The following is a 21,931-nucleotide window of genomic DNA, read 5'->3' as shown; positions in this document are numbered from 1 at the left end:
ACATTTCATGTAGCTGATCACATATATATACAATTTTCCTAGTGTTACTAAGAAATGATCAGACAAAAGAGGGTTTAAGGGAATGCTGTCAAATCTTCTGTTTCTATGGCATACATGAGAACAAGGGTGAAGAAGGCTAAGACTCAAACTTCAAATGAATTAAAATTCTGTCGAATTCTGAGAATAATATCAGCACAGTCTACAGCATGAATATGGACATTTTGTTTATGTTTTTTAGCAGAAAAGGATGAGACTTTGAAGGTAAAGTGGAAACTGCATCCAGGACAAAAACTGCTGCATTTTGCTGCTAACACAACTTTGGCTCTTTGCAAGCACCTGCACAAACAGCATGCTAACACTAAGCTAGCCAAAAACCCAGAATGATGTTAAACCTGAGTAAATCCAAACACCAGCCCAGCAGCCAGACCCAAAACTTCAACAGGTAACAAAAGTAGTGATGAACAGTCAGGCTCTAGCCTCTGTGTCTATACCTATTCATGTTTCTTCTTTTGTGCTGGTTTACATTTTTGCTTTGTGCCATCGGTTTGTCTTCTTATGTCAATACAAAAAGATCCTATTTATACGTTAAACATGTCAAGGTTCATTGTTGAGAGAGGAATCCATAAATAACCACAGATCCAGGCGTGTGCAATTTAGACGGCATTTTAATGAACACATGTGTGAGTTCAACAACCCAATCAGTATTGAACTGTCTTTACCATATTCAGACAACAGTTTTATAGGGTTAAGATAGTACAGCCCCCTTTTCTGTTGGTAGGCAGATTTAAACAAAGCATACGTCAGCCTAAACCACAAAATGTTCCGTGAACTTTAACATAGTTTTAAAAGAACATAGTCTTCGGGTCGGTGCTTCCCCTCAGCTCGTCTTCGCTGTCGCTTCCCTGTGGGAGATCTGTTGCAGTTCCTCTAAGTACGTCGGCACAATTCTGCATTTGCAGCAAAAATACATCTTCACTTCTGCCCTACCAAAATAGATCTATTATGGTGTGTATGTGTGCACGTGCGGGGGCGCGTGCGTGCTGTGTACTGTGTACGTGTCATGACCTCTCACTATTTGTGTCTGTATGTGTGTCTCGCCCTTAAATGCTCTCACATCTCACCCGTTACACTTCTGCAAAAGCCTGCAACTTCAAAAGCCTATAACTTCCTGTCTCTGCCCTCTACACAGAAACACTGAGATCATAGAAGCATTAAAACATTTAAAATTATAGTTTAAAGTGGTTCTTCTTGGACCTGTAATAAAGACTATAACCATATATTTGAACATCTGAATGCATCTAAATGCAACATCACTATTAATACTGAAATGTTAATGATGATTATAAAAATAGCAGCAAATAATAGCAGTAAAATATTTCTATCCTTCACAGTTCCCCTCTTGACCTCTGGATGTTATCCAGAGGTCACCAAAACAAATAAAAGCATGACCGAAACTAATAATTCACGGAGTAGATCCTAGTCTAAGACTAGATTCACCTTAACTGTGATGGATAAAAACCTTCTCCCTACTATGCTCTAACTTACTCTGTTCCTCAAGTGCTCTCTCTATTCAAACTTGATTCAACCTAATATTACTCAAAACATGAACCTAATTGCGTATTCGGTTTTTTACTTTTATTCCTATATAATCTTAAACATCACTCATCTCAATCTACAGCATTTTACCAGTCTTACAGCACTGCTGTCATATGTTTCCTGTTGTTCCTTATCTGATCACCCACATCCTGTACACAAACTGTCACTGCTGCAGGCGCCTCTCATCTAAAGTCACCTATCACAAGAAAACTACTTATTCTACTAAAAGATCAAAGAAAAAACAACCAGTTTAATCATTACGTGTAAACACATAGTTAATTGCTCCTAGATAAACTTCATCATAGCTAAAAGCTGAACTCTAACAGCATTTCAGAACCCACGTTTCCCGTGTTACACCCTGTTTTAATATATCATTTTATTTCCTTTTGCTGCTCTTAATGTAATGACTCATTCTAATTTATACTTTATCAGACTTAACCAAAATATATAAGCTTTTTTCCTTTGCTTCTGTTTTAAACAAAAACTTAGTCACTTCAACAGGCATTTGTTATTCTGTAACTGCTTTTTATATAAGAGGACTAATTTAGAGCTGCATATGTTATCTCAATATTTTACCTATCACACAGTTTAGTCACAAACAAACTCCTATTCAGTTCCTCTTGTCTGTCACTTGTTACAGGGCCAACTCAAATTCAGTTAAAAGCTAAAGGAATTTCAGGCCCTAGGCCTCAAATCTATACTGTCCTGTGTGTTGATGAACTCTATATGTCTGTAAGCGTGTGCAATCCTTCAATAACTCGGGTCCTTCTCACAGTAGATTGGCTAATCATAACGTTAACCAAAAGTTTGTGACCCTCAAGAGACGACTCTCTGAGCCACAACTCCGTTAAAGGCACAAAAATGCAATGTGTATAAAAAACCATTTCTACATATATAATCTCCAATATTATTCATTTGAGTCAGCGAGACTTTTAACATCCTCATAAAAAGCTCTCCTCTACCCTAGAAATAAATCTATTTACTATCTGTTTCTAAAGCCTACATTATAACAACTTTATTCTAAAAATCAAAAAGAAATCACACATTTTCTACTCATAAAATGTTCACTATTTTCCCCAAAGCATATCCTTTATTCCCACAGTTTCCCTTTAAGTTTTATATACCACTTCTTATTAACACCAGCAATTTATCTTCTAAACCTAATTCAGTTCATTTTAATCCTCTCTTTAAAGAATTTAAAGAATTTTACCATCTCTAAATTATCAAAAAACCCCAATCGTCATAAAATCATACTAAAACCCATTTCAAATTAAACAAATTAAATCTTAAATCCCTCTCTTTTTTGACACATCTCATGTGGCAAAAAACTCAACACGCTTCACCCAAGCTTAACAAATTAACAAGGGAAAAAAGGTTAGTCATATCATATCATTTCTCAGAACACTTCAGCCATCTTCCTCTCCGGTATTTTGCTCCAGCCCTGAAAACCTGTGTTTAAGGAATAAGATCAATTACATTATCCTGACAAATCTTCTCAAACTCGTTGCTCCATCGAACTCTGGATCCTTGGAATTTCCTGAAAACAAAACCTGTACTTTACATTTCATACTCTCCCTCTATGATCCAGTCTGTGTCATGACAAAATAGACTTAAACAGAACAGTTATTAATCATGAGTTACCTCAGTTAATGGTAACTTGAGTTACCTCAACCAATGTTTCCCTTTTAGCATTTGGCATTCTATAATGTAATAACATGATCCAACCCCAGTAAATAATTACCTCAAAGCACACATCAATATCCCAAAATCAGCATCCCCAGACTTAAGTCTTCCACTCCTCCTGTTTGTCAACCTTTTATTTATTTCCCCTCTTGGTCCCATCACTCGCATTCACTCACATGCATTCACACATGATATTTTTTGCTGATACTGCAGCCTTCTGCGCACGTCATCAGATGCTCCACATCAGCAAAATGAGCTCAATCATTTGTTTTATTTCGTTTTCCTTTTTAGGAAAATAGTTCGCTATCCTTTTGACTGGATTGAATCGATCAATCCATTTTTAGACAGAGACTTGCCGCCAATCAGTCTCTGATTGTAATCAATTATAATTCTGTAATGCCCACCTGATTTTCGTACTTGGTAACTTTGTCAGCGCCGTCCGTTCACTCTCTTCCAGGCCTGCTTAGAACAAAAAATGAAAAAAAAGAGAGCTGATTATTAGCTCATCAAAGTACAAAACAAAATCACCTGACAGGTTTTCCCGAGTGCACTACTACAAAAATTTTTTGGGGCCCCTCTCAGACATATCCATGTCTTAATCAAACACCCTCTCTGGAAATAAAACAACAGCCTCCAAAATCAGAAACAATCTCAAAGTTCACCCGTTCAACACACCGAAAACCTCGTCAAAAGATCAAAGACCGTTTGCACAACGTCTCCCTTCCTCACTTTGCCATGTGTTCATTCAGCACAAGATAAAAACCAATTTCAACAACGTATCATCCTTAAATTATAAATTTCCTGTCCAAATCTGCCCCTCTGAACAGACCTGACCACCGTAATCAAATATCCTGATACTTTATTTGGCGAAATATATAATGGTAATCTTCAACAGCCACCGCTCTCTCTTGAACTGAAAGCCTCCAACACACACGCACACAGGAAGTGTCTCTGCTCATAGACTCACAGCTCAACAGCCAACTTGACAAGAAAATACATGTTTACACCTTATCACATTATTGAATTATTTTCATTTTCTTTCTATAATAATCACTTGCTTTAATCACTCAGTACGAGAGCACTCCTAAGTCACTTTTTTTTTAAAAACTGCTTTAGTCCCTTTTCTTCTGTTAATTCCCATAGCTCCTTTGAGTCAACTTCAACTTCAAGCTTTAAGTCTATTTTATTAAACATTCACACCATTCTATCACTCATACAAGTAGCAAGCTGATCTTCATTGCATATGCTTGTGTTCTTAGCCAGGTTTTAATCAATGTCTCTATGCATTAAGCTTCAGGAGCTTGTCTTGGTAAGGTTAATGCATTCTCTGTTTGTATGCGTATGTGTGTGTGTTATTTTGCATATATGGCTTCACAGTCTCCCAGACACTTCCCAATTCTCCAGTTAAGCAGTCAGTTTTCTTTTTCCCCGAATTACTAACCCACATTTTTGATTTCCCACCTTAAATTACCGCCCTCCTGGTCGTCAGCCAGGTGTTAGGGCTTGCTTTTCAGGTTCCTGGACACATCATGCTGTGAACAATTCAACCAGAAACTTGCCTTAACTTATCCATTGATGTTAACCTCTAACTTTCTTCCGACTGCTGGATCTGGAGAGTTGGTCCAAGTCTGCTTTACTCCTGAAAATAACAAAACTAAGACATTTTCATTATTATCACAAGTGGTTAAATGACCCATTTCTCTATCTTTGATCAGAAACACCAATTATGCCATGCATGTAAGCGTGTTCTTCCTTGCATTTCATGTTAATTGAGTGTAAGCTGCTTCTTCATTGAATTAATTCATTGAGTTCTTCGTTGCATTTCTATGTATTCATGTCCATGTACTCTACGTGTAAGCTGTTTCTTCATTGCATCTTAAATTATAATCAGTTTTACTTCATGCATTTTTCACTGAGGTTTAGATTCAAACTATCTCACTTCTGATTCATTTCAAAAATAATCTCACATGTAACCATTTGTATGTGTTTTCTATTCATTAAGGTAATGACAATTATTTTCTTTCATTATTCTTACCTTTTCTAATGTTTACCTCTTTGTTATGCGGTGGTGGACATCCCTAAACAGTCATGAGTTCAGGTTTCAATTTTCAGTCCAAACATATCCTGTATTCTCGCAATTAAACTCGTCCAGCTTCATCTCTCACCGGTCTCTTTTTCATTCACAGTGTCCTGTTCGTGCTTCAAAGCTCCAGCAAACACAGTCTCAACTCAGCTGTTGTCTTCTTCTCTGTTTCTTTACAGTCTTTTCTTTTAAGTTAAGTCCCACCATGGCAAAATATCACTCAATGTCCAGTGCTCTTCCACAATTCTTTATCCCACTGTTCAACTGCCCAGCCTGTATTTTCACAGTACATGTTGCATTACTCTTACATGCTGCTGCTGGTCCTCAGTCGTCATCAGTGTTACTGGATCAGTGGCACTGCCGTTTGCCTGCTGTATTCAAGTCCACGATGTTCTGTCGGTCTTCATCAGGCGATTGACTGGCCTTTAAGCTTCTTCTCAGGGTCAAAGACAAAGTGAGAGATCAAGCTGCACAATTTCGAGCCAAAGCCTGGCTTATTTTCTCCCAATTCTATTAATCTATTGTTCTGGTGCTGCACTCAAGGTTCCAAAGTTGAGAGACGTCCACCTGTATTGACACACTAAAGCATACAATTAGTATTATATTCATTTTTTCTTAAAGGCTTCATTTGCTTCATGTGCCTCATCTGTCTCTCTGTGTTCTTTCTGTACACACTCAGTTCCTTTTATGGGCATGCAGAGTTCCTGTTCACTATTTCCTGTTCTCTGCAGAGTCTGTCTCTCTTTGTATTTATAGTCTAAAAACCCTCTTTAATTCTACTAAATCTTGATCTAAAAAACAATACACCTTCATGTCACTCACACACATTTAAATAGAGCTCTTTCACACATCAGAACAACTAACACTTCTCCACACACATCACCCTTCACCCTTCTTTAGATCAGTTTGTAGCGTATACACTTATGTGTTTTCCATCAGAAAAAATAAACTCAATTTCTCATACCCTCAGTCATGCGTTTCTTGAATTAAAAGCACTTGCAAACTTTAAACATCCTATTTTACATCACAAAAGAAATATATTTCACACTCCTTTATTTCATACACCCCTTTTAAATGCTCTAACCTCTTTCAGACGCCATAAATCGTCTCACACGCACTGCCTTTTCTCTCTCAAACTTCCATTTTACACTCACTCAGACAAATCATGCAGAGTCACTCAAATCAAATACTGACAGCATTCACACGGTTAAAATCACTCGAAATACGCTTTCATGCGAGTATCTTGGACATGCCTTCCATGATCAGAAAGAGCAAGTCAAAAGAAAAAAGAAAAAGAAAACTGAAACCTCTCATCGTCCTCACAGCTTCTCCCCACACACACATAACTAAAAATAAAACACACCACCATTTATTACTCAAGATATATACATCTATCAAAATTCAGTCACTTACTATACATCCACACTAGTATATTCGAACTGTATTTATACAATTCTAATGAGCAAAACCAGCATCTTACTTACAGGCATTTAGCAATATCAGATAAAGCTCAATAGTCTCGAAACTGAAAGCAACCCTCTGCATGCGCGTCACCGCTCCTCATTTGCATTTACACACACCATCAGTGCACATCCGGCTGTGCATTGCTGACACAGAGACTGATCTTACTCATAGATCTCATATTTTATATTACAGACGTCTTTAATTACAACTGCACAGATTTTAGGCCTTTTAAAACCTATATAATTTCGATAATTTAACATAACCGACTCGAACGGGCAAACCTCAGGTTTTTTGCGACCAATTCATCAGACCAGACTCGAACTGCTCTGTCCAGATTTTCTAAACCTAACTTAATTTACAGGTAGCCAAAAAAGCGCAAGTACCGTTTCAAACGGTCAAGTGGTCCAACCACTGGCTTTTCTCAGGATGCCCTGTACCCCACGGTCAAGCCAAACCGAGCTAAGCCTATTCACAGATAGGTCAACGATGTGCGTCCACATCGAGGAGGGATCGCAACGTCCGGGCTATGCGCTTCTTAACAGACGCCGCTGTCGTCCTAGAAAAATTTAGAATAATTTGAAACAACAATCTAAGCCCAAAACAGGATTAAGATTGAGGCAGATCTACCTTTGTGGACATAGGGGACTTGAACCCACAAAATGACCATCACAAGATAAATCCAATGTCCAGCGGGACTTGAACCCACAGAAATGACCAATTTCCCTACTTTCTACGTGAGACTTGAACTCACTTTAACTCTTTTCCTTTTCTTTGGGACTTGAACCCAGTACTTTTACTTATCACTTATCATTACTTCAACCAGCATGCTCATGAAATTCCCATCAAACTCAAAACAGACATTCACCAGTAATTACAGTGACCAGGCTTTTAATTTGACATGCCCAATGTGACACCTTTTGGAAATATATTTCAACAGGCAGTGTCTTACCTTTAAATGCCCCGGGGAATGCCTGCTCACTTTCACCACTGATTACCGTCTGCCCGTCCAATTACCACAGACCCCGGATCTCTCCGTCTACACCATTCCCCTCTCTCACCGGAACGAGCCCCCAAATGTCAAGGTTCATTGTTGAGAGAGGAATCCATAAATAACCACAGATCCAGGCGTGTGCAATTTAGACGGCATTTTAATGAACACATGTGTGAGTTCAACAACCCAATCAGTATTGAACTGTCTTTACCATATTCAGACAACAGTTTTATAGGGTTAAGATAGTACAGCCCCCTTTTCTGTTGGTAGGCAGATTTAAACAAAGCATACGTCAGCCTAAACCACAAAATGTTCCGTGAACTTTAACATAGTTTTAAAAGAACACAGTCTTCGGGTCGGTGCTTCCCCTCAGCTCGTCTTCGCTGTCGCTTCCCTGTGGGAGATCTGTTGCAGTTCCTCTAAGTACGTCGGCACAATTCTGCATTTGCAGCAAAAATACATCTTCACTTCTGCCCTACCAAAATAGATCTATTATGGTGTGTATGTGTGCACGTGCGGGGGCGCGTGCGTGCTGTGTACTGTGTACGTGTCATGACCTCTCACTATTTGTGTCTGTATGTGTGTCTCGCCCTTAAATGCTCTCACATCTCACCCGTTACACTTCTGCAAAAGCCTGCAACTTCAAAAGCCTATAACTTCCTGTCTCTGCCCTCTACACAGAAACACTGAGATCATAGAAGCATTAAAACATTTAAAATTATAGTTTAAAGTGGTTCTTCTTGGACCTGTAATAAAGACTATAACCATATATTTGAACATCTGAATGCATCTAAATGCAACATCACTATTAATACTGAAATGTTAATGATGATTATAAAAATAGCAGCAAATAATAGCAGTAAAATATTTCTATCCTTCACAAACACCTCCACACAAAAGTCACTGACGCTAGAGTGGGTTTAGACTTTGCTTTATATGGCAGGTGTGAAACTGTAACAACAAAATACAGTGTATATGAGTGTCAAATTAAAATAATTACTTGAGGAGCTGCGTGACCAAGTGCTAATGCTAACACCAAACAACTGTCTACAACCATAAATTAGCACACGTAATACAGCATCTAAGTAACTACTATTAATCAACATAAAGTGCCAAAAAATAATGCATACTCACAGGGAATGCCTTTTTATCAGCCTTTCACAGCATAGATCACAGCATAGATCACATTCAGTAGATTGTCTGAGTCTTTCTTACACTTCCCCTGTCCGCACACGGACCATGCCTTTCTCTTAAAGGGCCAGTGCACTAACCAAACAAAACAAAACATGTACAAATTTGACAACAGTCAGAACACTATTTGTGTCCTCATTAGAATAGCTATTTGTTTGTCTGTGGGACTGTGGTCACGAAAGTAATGTAACGAGTAGTATAACGAATTACTGAGAGTAATTAAGAAAAGTACTGCATAACTTTTAAGAAAAGTGTTCTGTGTAATATGTGTTAATAATTCCTTTTGGGGTAATGACCCTAATACTGATCGGATGGTCTGATATTGTCGTGTTGGTGTTGTTCCCAGATCATCATGAAAATGTTGTTCCAGGTTCAACATTGCAATTGACCAATCACATTGTTGTGATGTTATTCTTTGGCGCGCCAAGCCATTCGTGCATTTATGAAATTCCAATGTTGCAAGGACAATATCAATTCTGCTTGGCGTTTATTAAAAGGTTAGGGTCAGGGTCCGTTGATCGGCGGACAGAGGCGGTTTCTCGCAGCTTAAGTACAGCTTTTTGTTTTACGGCGGTTTTTCCCGAAGTCGCAAAAGTATGACGTCACATTATTCTGATTGGTCACTTGCAATGTTGATCCTGGAACAACATTTACTATGTTGATCTGGGAACAACACCAACACGACGATATCAGATCGTGCAATACGGATCACAGTCGAGACGGGGAATACTTCCATCAAACATTTGACTACAGAGCATGCAATCAATTTTCATGAAAATGATGTCTTTGATGGTGACTCTCAAAGTGGAGTCAATGATAACCTAATGAGAACTGATAAAAAAAAAATCAACAAGGATCAATTCCCATCACTACTCAGCATTGCCGAGTAATTTAAACTAACATTTCAATTTGTGCTGTAAGGTTTCTGTAAGGCACATTAAGTCAGTATGTTGGCCATTTATTAAATCATTTACTAACAGGGACTGAGAAGAGAAGAGCCATATCCAAAAAATCGGAAAATCCAACCCAATATCCCAAAGCACGTAAAAGACACACCGGTCCACCCTATCCATGCTTTACCACTCCAAAGCGTGAAATGTTCACACATGCAGACATTCCTGCATGCAGAAGCTGTATTAACAGCGGGGGAAGTAATATATTTAAAGCCAAGAAGTAATTGCCAGCAACTAATAAGCTTGATTTAAAAGGGTAATATGTATTTACTTGTAAATGTGTAAATAATGTCTGTTTAAATGCTTTCCTGTGATTATTTTCATGTTGGCTTGAAATAAAATATCTCCCTCTGCTGTTACTGCCGGCATGTCTATTACATGATTTGCTGTGATATGAGGTTCAATAATCATAGGGTAAAAGTTTTATTTTTATTTCAGGTGCTCTATGGGTTGCCATGGCAGATCATCTTTCTCCATTCCTCCAGCTATTTACTTCAACTTACCATTAGAAGTTATAGGCTATCCCGAGTTTACTTTTATGAAGCTTTAAACTCGCCATAGGTTAACAGGACAATAGAAAAGGCACAGATTAGAGGACAGGTTCAAAAGGCCTTGAAAGTGTACAAAGAACTTGGTCTGAGTAATAGTATTTCTGTGTGTGAGTGGCCTAAGTGATGAGGGTTGCTCAGACCATGACTCAGTAACCAGGAAAGGGTGGGGTGGGGTGAGGTGTGGGAGGGTAGTATTTGTTAACAGTGTAAATGGCCCAGCGGAAGAACCTGTTGTGAGTCTGGAGGTGTGAAACCTGATTGACCTGAAGCGCAGACCAGGGGGCAGTAGATCAAACAGGTGGTGGGCAGGGTGCAAGAGGTCATCTGTGATGGCCAAAGACCTGACTGACCTGAGGCACCAGCTGGAGAGCAATATTACTTGGTGATGTCACAGTTTAACATTATGTTATATTATGTTATATTGAGCAGCTGCTGCTCAATATAACATAATGTCATCACAATATTCTACACAAAATAAGCAAATGTAGCTTGTTTCCTCAGCAGAGAGCTGCTGGAGCTTGTTTTTCCCTTCAGAGTTACTGAGCCAGTTTAAAGATGACAAACAGGATTAAAAAGGACTGCGGGATGGACACCTAGCAGGAGAGCAACCTACTAGAAACAGATTATTTTATCCCGGTTCCTTAAACCTATGGCCTCTTTCTAAGCTGATTGATACACTGTTAAGTGCTATATATTTCAGCGTGAGACGTCACTAGTATGCTTCGAGTACATCGATCATTGTCTTAAAATGACTTAATTTTTTTATTCATTTTCATTATTTTTTTTCACAATAACCATAGACTATCTGTGCCTATCACCAGTTAACCTGGGTGAGTTTCCTAAATATGCTGGGATCTTGAGGGGATGTTATTTAGTCATTTGAGCAGAACTGAGGTACCATTCCAATTAATGTGTGTCATTAAATCTATTTATTTTAAATGCAGATAGACCAAACCTTCATTAAAACAACATGTTCACTTATAAAGTGCTCTGTGGTTATCTCAGTGTCCATCCCTCCCTCCTGTTAAAACCTGTTTGTCATCTTTAACGCAGATCAGTCACTCTGAGGGGAAGCACAAGCAGCAGCTCTGCGCTAAGGAAACAAGCATTTGCTTATTTTGCGCAGAATATTGCGACGGCGTTACATTATATTGAGAAGCAGCTGCCCACATTCAACTGTGACTATCACCAAGTTACGTGGGCATGTTTCCAAAATCAGCAGCAGGTGTTTAACACCTGGCAGGTGAACAGGTGTGTGCAGGTAAACTCACCAGTCCATTGAGCTGATCGGTGGTGTTGTGAGGAAAATATCGGCTCGTTCCTTATGTTGCAGAAACACAGAGGTATGAGACCACGAGGATGACTATTTAAATTTTTTCAATTAAAATAATTTAATTGTTGTTTGAAGATAATACTGATATGTGAACACATTTGCACGAGCTGGAGATGGAGACTGTTTTTGCCGGGGTCTTTAATCTTGTCAAAAAATGTAACACCCTGGCAGATAGAGGAAACCATTTGGTGAAAATGACGAATCTGCGGTTTTAACACCTGGAACATGAACAGTGAAATATGTAAACAAATCTAACCAGTTAACATAAAAACCAGTTATGCTGGTATACCTGCTCCTCTCTGGGATTTTATTTTCACCCAGGAGAGGGATTTCACCGACTCTCTGAGAGTGGCATTTTCAGCAGCGACTGTTTCCGCCTGCTGCTGAAAAACTTTCTGAAGAATTTCAAGGAGTGGCAGGTATGGCTTTCAAGGATTAGCAAATCCACATTGCCAAGACTTTAACTGGAATGCAAGGGATGCAAACATTCACACAAAATAAAAGATCTTTAATGAATTATAATGAACTGTGATATTAAGAAGTAATTTGTGGAATATCTTATTTGCTATAAGTTCATTACTTTATTTACAACAATGTTTACCGCTCTTGAATCGTCATGATAGGTGTGCAATAATTTAAGTTTGAAATATAAAAATGTTTTTCAAACGTTTCAGGCCAGCAGCAGCTTCCGATCCAGGTTATTCTTCCTCAGGACACAGAGGACTTTGAACATGGCAAAGTTCAAAGTCACTTGGACTTTTGCAGAAAAATGCTCTGATCTGAGCATTTCAGAAAATGCTATTCTACTGGGATTTTCCCACACAACAATCTATGAAGGTGAAGGACAAAATAAAAAGTAGCAGGCCTGAAAAACCTATAGCAGAGGAAAAGTATATAGTCTTTACTGGACTGTGTGCAAAAAAATCAAATTTTCTGCCTGCTTACCTCACTTACCTTTTTTCCACTGTAGCTTTTTATGCCTTAACCTGCATAATTTGTCTTTACTGCATTACTGTATTTGTGATTTAAAAGATCAGTTTCTTCCTTTCTGTACTGACCTCTTGTGGTAAGAGGTAATAATGTAACTGCTGTGTTATCTTACTTGTCAGTTACTGTCTTTAGGTGGCACTGAATATAAGACAGCAATGTTAAGGTATTTGTCATTTTTCAGTGACCACTATCTCTGTATTTGATTTTCAGTCTGCAAAGGCACTATATTTTCTTCTTCAGTGATAAACGTACACCTGTACTCTGCACACAGAGCACTTATCTTTTCTGCCATTTCAGATCTGCTGTGTTTCGAATGCAATATAAGATTTTTCATTTATAGTATGTTCCATACTTAACCTTTTTGGAACCCTTTATGTTGTTAGACATCTCCGTCAACATTGAGGGGATCAAGAAGAAACAGAGTTACGTTAAGTTACCACATGGTTTTTAAAATAACTGGCAGGAAGTAACCAGGTAGTTAGAAAGTGGATGGCAGGTATTTTGTGACCGCATTATGGTTACTATTATTAGGTATACTTAGATATGCCCTTGAGGACGGGGCAGTGGTCCCCCACACCCTCTAGCAGATCATTACATGAAGGAACCTTTTAAAAACAAGCGCGTTCATGCTCACAGGTGTACACACGGGTGATCACACACACAAACTACACCCTTTTTGGCTCCTACCTCAAAGCACACTGTGCGCTGTCGATCTCACGTGCTGCACAATAATGTTTAATATTTAGTATTTACTGTCATATTCCCATATATCATTGTGATCTTGTTTATTACTCTCGTTTTCTTCTGCTTGCTTTCTTTTTTCTTTCCCAACAGGTGATCCAGGTGATCGATATATGTATTTTTTGTCTGCTTATTCTGTTGGTTTTTGTTTTTTGCCCTTTTCCCCCCGTCCCTCTTCTCGGGTTTTTTTTTTCTTTCCCTCTTTCTTTCTCCCCTTTCTTTCCACCAGTCAAGTCTGTCCCGTATTCAGCAAGTGAAAATAAAATAAACAATAAAAGGTGAATCAAATGGACCATTACGGCAAGGCTGGGATGGTCCATTTGGTAAAGTAAATCCGTTGGGCATCTTTCTTCGCCTTTAGACAATAATTCTGATGGCAAAAGAACCAAACGGGACAGGTTTAAAAAAAAAAAAAAAAAAAAAGGTATACTTAGATATAGGTAGCTATACTTAACCAAAGCAGAAGCAGAAGCTGGAAGGTTTCCAACCTTACACCTGCCTGCTCTCTTGCCACTGCTGCACACAAAACCCCTTGGAACTCAGGTCAGCGATCATCTCTCTACTCAGCTCACCCGGAACTTCACCTTCTCCCCTCAAAGCACCACTGACTCCACCTGCAATGTAAGTTATACCCCTCTATTAAATCCATGTACACGTTGTACATGCCATGATCTGGAATACCCTTTTGTTCTCTCTCCTCAGTACGACCACTATTGTTATCAGGCACACCTTGTCCCTGCCTTAGACCTCCATGCTAGTTTCCCTAAACAAGAACCTTGCGCAAACCATGATTGTATTTTGTGTTCACTTTAAACATTTTGTCACATTCCCATGCCAAGCTGTTACTTTGTGTTTTGCTGCAAAAATAAAAGGACTGTGTAAAGCTAACTCAGCTGTCTCCACACTTGGTCTACAATTTTTAGTATCAAGGATGATTTTTAATGAATTTTCAAATATGATGCCATATTTGAGGGACAAAGTCGAATTTGAGCACAATTTTCCTTTTATATCTCTAGATTCACATCAATGTTTTCACATTACATTTTTGAATGTGATATGACCATACTGCATACTGACTGTACTGAATTTGAGAATAATTGTCGTTTATCTTGTTAGAAATTTTGAAGAAGAATGAAGAATCACATGATTGCACCTATATTTGCGATCAGCTACAAAGGGGAAGAAGCGCTATATGTAAAGCTTTGTGTACATGCGCAAGAAAATGTATGCGGCAGATAAGAGACGGCTAGTTTCACTGCAGCTCAAATGACGACCATAAATGCTGTCCATTTAAATTGTCTGACCTATAAGCACTGTCAATAGAAGGCCCCTATTGGCTCATATCTATGGACCTGATATCCACTAATAAAGCCCAATGAATTCACTGATAACATCTGAAGGAATGGCCACTAAAGGAAGACTCAAATGTAACCACTCTCTCCAGGTCGACAGCAGGTGTGACACAAGTGTCAGGCCTGTGATGTGCCCCTCTGTCTTGTCATGGAACTGTTTTCTGGAGTTGCCTAAATAATTTGTGTGACCTTACTGTGACACCCGATTGTTCTGTAAATAGTTGTAACTTTGTTCTTTGTAGAATTTGAAATTTACCATTTTTATTTGAATTTCAAGCTATGAAAATGACTCGTTAAACATGTTTGTGGTTTTAACAGTAAAAAAATCAGATTTTTTCTACTCTGATTTTTTGTTTTTTGTGTGATTTTAGGTCCATTGTGTTAATAAAGTATGTCAAAATGAAAAATAACTGTACAGCCAGACAAATGAGGTTGTCGTAAAAAAACGATACCATACAAGGTAAACAGTTTTTAAATGTGAAATATAAAGGTAAAAGAAAAAAGAAAATTAAATAATAAGTGAGAAAGATTACTGAAGAAATCCTCAGTGCATCATGGGAATCCCCCAGCAACCTACACCTATTGCAGCATAACTAAGGGATGATAAAAGAAAGGTTGGAGATTGGCCTATAATTAGCTAAGACATCTGGGTCAAGAGATGGCTTTTTAAATAGCAGTTCAAGTTCTGCCAGCTTGAAGGCCTGTGGTACAGGCTGGCTTCACATTAGAGATAAGTTGATAAACCTACTTACACAGTACTTAAAATTACTTACGGTGCACTTGGTTGTTTTTACTAAAATTACCATGAAATCACCTAGTAATTAAAATTACCAACATTGTTATTAAATATACTTAAAAATCTCTTAAAAATCAGGTAATAATTGTTTCAAAAAAACTTAAAGAATAGCAATGACTACCAGGAAACACCTGTGGGGGTTTCTGTGTAATAAGCAGGAATTTAATACCATGGTCATGATAGCTGATTAAAACACTCATCACATAATATGGTAAATATATTTCAGGTAAGAAAGAAAGTGGGGCACATTCAGGGTTGTCGGGGGAGCAACACCATCATCCTGCACCGCCTTCATCATTGATTAACCCCTAACCCTCCAAAGATCCAGCCTCTCCTGCAGAAAGTAGCACCAGGCTGCCCACTTGTGTACTGAAAAATTTTAAAGTTTTAAAAGAAAAACAATGTTAAAGCAAGCATGATGTAAATGGCAGTTCTTTGAGCAGCAATTTCACAGATGCAGCGCCCCTCCAATGAGATGATGTGCCAGCAGTGGCCCATAGCTCATTTACGTTTGGCACGCCTGCTTTAGAGGGAATGCAAAAACACAAAGCAAAAAAACAAAAAACAAAAACAAAAAAACCCCCAACAACTTCTCATCAACAAAACAACTGCCACCAAAATTCAGGGTGAGAAAAATATGAGGTATTACAAACTTATTTCACTAAAAAAGTTGTCACTATGATCACACAGTAGTGTTGTAGTCTTTCAGTTTCTGTTAAAGCAAAATAACTGTTATTTAGGGTCTGGTATGAAAAACTGAACTTTATGAACAATTCAAACACAAAAGGCAAGTGTCAACGACACACAACAGGAAAGAATTATAATTCATTTAAATTTGGAAATATTAATTCTTTTTCACACCTTGTTTTGATTTGACACCCTACTACATGTTGAATTATAAGGGTGTGAGATGTGTACTGACGTGAGGATTTCACTTTACAGCAAACTGCTGTCTCAAAGTTCATGCTTCAAAAATGTAAACACACCCAATCCCCAGGTCAGCTGTTCAGCATATCATTTAATTATGTAAATTTGTAAATTTTTGATGCACTTTTTAAAAGACAGAAATGGTAACATATAATATTTATAACCTTATAGTAACTTTACACGATTACACCTTACAGGAGTTAGTTCATACATTATTCATCATTTATAAAGTATTATTCCTCTTTGGTTAAAGGCTTTACATAACATGTTTATTGACAGCATTTTTATGCTTTTTGTAAATGAACTATTTCTAAATAAAGTATATTAAATAAAATATAAATAAGTTATTAAGGAGCTGTTGATGGTTCATGATATCATTTAGAAAGCCTAAGTAATGATTAACAAAATATTTAGATTCACATCGTAGGTAGCTTGTTGACCTTTGCAAAAGAAGTGAAACTGAGTGCTTATGCACTTGAAGGCCAGTGCACAAGGTGTTGTTTGGGGATAAAGTGTAAAGTGAGACAAGACTTGTGCAGATTGAAAGAGGAAATTTAGTAATGTGTATGTCAGGAATAACTGTGACAGGACCATAAAGATAAGATAAGATAAGATAAGATAAGATAAGATAAGATAACCTTTATTAGTCCCACACGTGGGAAATTTGTTTTGTCACAGCAGGAAGTGGACAGTGCAAAAGTTATGAAGCAAAAATTAGAATACAATAGGAATAAATACAGTACACAACTGTATGGAATAGAATAAAATAAAATACTATATACAGTAGAATAAAATAGAATAAAATGTACAATAGGAAAAAAAATTAGAATACAAATGCTGTATACAACTGAGTAAAAATACAACGATGCCAGAAAGGAGTACTGCACTTAGTGTTATTGCACATGTGTGGATGTGTGTGTTTGATCATTTAAAGTCTTTGTTGTGGAGTCTGACAGCAGTGGGGAGGAAAGACCTGCGAAATCTCACCGTCCCACACCGTGGGTGCCGCAGCCTGCCACTGAAGGAGCTGCTCAGTGCTGTCACAGTCTCCTGCATGGGGTGGGAGATGTTGTCCAACAGGGATGATAGCTTAGCCGCCATTTTCCTGTCACTCACCACCTCCACTGGGTCCAGAGGGCATCCTAGAACAGAGCTGGCCCTTCTGATCAGCCTGTTCAGTCTCTTCCTGTCCCTGGCAGAGATGCTGCCACCCCAGCAGACCACACCATAAAAAATGGCTGAGGCCACCACAGAGTCATAGAAGGTCTTCAGGAGTGGGCCCTCCACTCCAAACGACCTGAGTCTCCGCAGCAGGTACAGCCTGCTCTGCCCTTTCCTGTAGAGGGCTTCTGAATTATGATGGTAACCATCTTTGCTTTTTCCTGCAAGGTTTTGGTTTTCCTGCATTGGATTTACACCATTTACACCTGCAGGGGTTGCTTTGCAATGCAAGATTATTGTTTATAATGTTTAGTATGTTTAATATGACTACTGCACATGTGCATTTAAAATTATAACCCTAGATGTACTAAATGGACTGATGCTTGATGGTGTTCTGTTATTCACTCTAACATTTACAGCTAAAGACAGATATAAATTCAGTGTTAATATATATATCGTTTATGTTTTATGATCATAATTTTTGACAAAAACATTTAATAGAAGTTACAGCAGATAAAGGCTGAATAATGCATGTGAGAATTGTCTCATTGAAGTGTGAAATTATTTTTTACCTACACTGTTATAGTAGTATTAGTAGTAAGGGAGTTTTGATTTGACATTTGTCATGGCCTCTGAATTCCCATATATACTGATTTTAAGGCATAACATACCTATTTTGTAAATGGTGGGATTTTGAGATTCCATGAAATGCCATTTCCTTTGGGATTCTCCATGAAGCAGATGTTGAGCCACCCCTGAACTTGATCGCTTTCTCCTATTGAACAACATCAATAACCAAAACCTAAAATAAATGTGTTTGCATGAAAACCCACCTTCTTTGTTGTCCCTTTAATGGTTTAAGTAAAAGCATACACATCAAAAGCCAAAGACAAAAAAACAAAACAAAAACATGACATACAGAAGATGGGTGTGTGTGCCTGTGACACACAAACTGACCTGAGCAGAGAATGCCTTATGTTTGATTTTCAACATGCTATTATTGAGACATAAATAGAGATTGCAGCAGATGTCAGTGCGAGAAGGTGTGGTATCAGAAAGCAAAACAGGCTATACTGCATTCTGTACTATTGTTGAACTTATTATACTAAATACTTTAAAAATATGTTGAGCTTTAAACATATTAAAGTTACAAGAACTGTAAAAGCAACATATTCATAACAAAATTAACAAAGTGCAAATATATATTTAGATTTATGAACAATAAATCTGAACAGTTTGGGCTAAAATATACTTAACTACAGCAGCGGATTAAAGTTACAGTCCCTTCACTGTCCAAATATTAATGTGATACTCAAGGTGAGACTGCTGCCACACCTGCTGCTCCAGTTTTAAACCTCTGTCTGATTAATTTCACTGAATAGACTGGTTACCAGGCTTGATAAGAATACAGATTAGCAGAAACAACAAAAGTACAAGCGAGAAAAAAAAGTGAGTATGATTCCTTTATTTATTCCTTTATTATTTTGAGGCAGTTATCTCCCTGACAAAGTCAAATTTATTCTGAAAAAATCTTATTTTAACATAAAAATGTTCGAGGGATTTCAAAAATAATGCTGTGCAATATTTCATGTAGTTTGAGGCATGAAAGAGCTCAACATAACTATTCATTCCATACTCTACTAGGTTCTATCAACTCTGACAAGTATTCATGGACTCATTTAATTTAGTGAGTGAAGAAATGCAAAAAAAACATGAATACGTAACTAAAATAATTTTACATAGCAAAAGAGAAAATGAATGCTCAGTGACGCAAAGGAAAAGGCAAAGGAAATCATACTCATTCATTTATAATTAGAAATTCAAAAGCTGCTGCGTACTCTTTTTGTTGCACAATTGAACAAAGGTTGTGGTAAAGTGCGCTGTCAGAATGATTTTACAAAAGAGGAGCTGAACGTCTGAATTTTCATGCTGTAAAAATCCAAACACACCCAATCCTGAGGTCACCTGTTCAGTATATAAAGTGTAGCAGTGCTCCTGAGGTTTAGTATCACAGTCCAGGGAACCCAATCTGCAGAACTGACCTGTTCATCACAATGAAGCTGACTGTTCTGATTCTCCTCTTGGGACTATCCAGCACAGGTAACTCCACTTTTTCTTATCATTCAGGAATTGATTTAAGCATTTCAAGTCCATATTTTACAGAAAAAGAAAAAGAAATATAGAGATTAAATGTCTTTTCCCCCCAAAATTCAAACAGCTTACAAGATTACATGTAACTACATGGGCATCACACCAAAAACATAACTAAATTTCTTCCCAAAGGAAGGAAACTAAATATCTGTCAGCATATGTAGAGAAAAAAGATTCATTTGTGTGAAGGACCCAATTACAAGGCAAAACAAACAAACAAAGAAAAAAAAACAAGAGGAGCTTCCAAGAAAAATATGCCATACTTTCTGGAAACATTATTTTCTTCTTTTACTTTATAAATTCTATTTCTGATTCTGTCGGCAAACTGATAAGGAAATATTTTACTTTGGCCAAATTATTTCACTGAGTGAATTAGTTCTACTTCATGTTTTTTCAGTGTGCACATGTTGATGGATTAATTATTAGGATTAATACTTTTTTGGAGAAACAATTTGTGATGGAGATGTCATAACCTGTTATCTTCTGAACTGTCCGTATGTGATTGGGAAAACAGACCATAGATAGCTGGTGATTAAAGTCCACCTTAATATTGCATAAAATAGTGCTGAACACATCTTGTGGTATTTAAAAACCTGTAGTCTCTTATTTTAACTTCAATCCTTTCACTGTTTCTCTCCTGATTGCAGCTGGAGCCCTTCAGTGTGAAACCTGCACAAATTCAACGTGTTCAAGCACAGTACCAGTTACATGTTCTTCAGAGACCATGTGTGTTACAGCTACTATTTTAGGTAATCTTTTCTTCAGATTATCTGATACACTTCAGTAAATTTCAAATACTGTGAAATTATGTGTACTTTCCAACAACATTAAAAAAATACACTTTGAATTTGCAGCTACCTCATCTGGAACTACGGCAACACAAATCTACAAGGCATGTGGATCTTCCTCCCTGTGTCCAGCTACCGGCTCTCAGACATTTTCAGTTGACCTGGGTGTTAAAAGTGCTCTTGCATCTAGCACATGCTGCAACACGGATAACTGCAACTCACAAACTCTGCCTGGTACGTACAAATCAATAAGTGTTTAAGACACAATAACAGAAAGAGATAAGAAACAATATTCTGATATTTGCTACAATTTTCTCTGTTCTAAAATGAAATGATGACCTTTTCTGTTTCAGCTCCTACTCCTCAGTCAAGTAACGGCCTACTATGTAACGTTTGTTCCACCTCTCAGTGCAACACTCCATTACAGTGTCAGGGAGTGGAGGACAAATGCTTTCAATCAATGAGTAAGTCTTCATCATGTATACTTAAACAAAGTTCATCTTTAAATTATTTTGTTTTGCATAAAATAAAATCAACAAGTATTATTTTTTTAATCAATCACTAACCAAAACCATTATCAAGCATTTTATCAGTATTTGTTATAAATGTTATTTCGTACTCTAAATCTTTAAAGGTGAAGATTAAGATTTGATAATCAGCTTATGAAATGTTGCAGATTTGTCCACAACACATACATATATAAGTTAACAAGTATTTCCCAAACTTCAGCAGAGAGTCCCAGATTTAAGCTCTGGGACTCTCCACCATTTGACCCTGGAACTGAAGAAGCTTCTTAGATGAGAGGTGAAACGTCTTCAAAGAACTTAAAGAAGTCCAGACGCTTTTCTTTCCAAGCTCCTTAGACAACTAGAAGCTCTAAATAAAATGTAATACAATACTCTGAGTACATGTTTGGATTTTCACAGGCTACTACAAAGTTATGTTTGTCTGATGATATATTATTCAGTTAGAGTTAGCAGGTCAGGATTAAAGATTCTGAACCTCAAATTACCCTGATGCATCATCACTGTTACACACAACAGTTAGAGAGCACAAAAAAGGCTAACAGTGACACTGCTGTATGAATGTGTGTCTAAAGTGGAAAATATGAGTTGGAGTAAAGAGTAAACTGGGGGCTTTATTAGAGTACAAAAATGCAATATATGTATCAGCTGTTTTA

This window comes from Oreochromis niloticus, linkage group LG17 (genome assembly GCF_001858045.2).
Source record: "Oreochromis niloticus isolate F11D_XX linkage group LG17, O_niloticus_UMD_NMBU, whole genome shotgun sequence".
Lineage (NCBI taxonomy): Eukaryota > Metazoa > Chordata > Actinopteri > Cichliformes > Cichlidae > Oreochromis > Oreochromis niloticus.
This window is presented reverse-complemented; position numbering follows the sequence as displayed.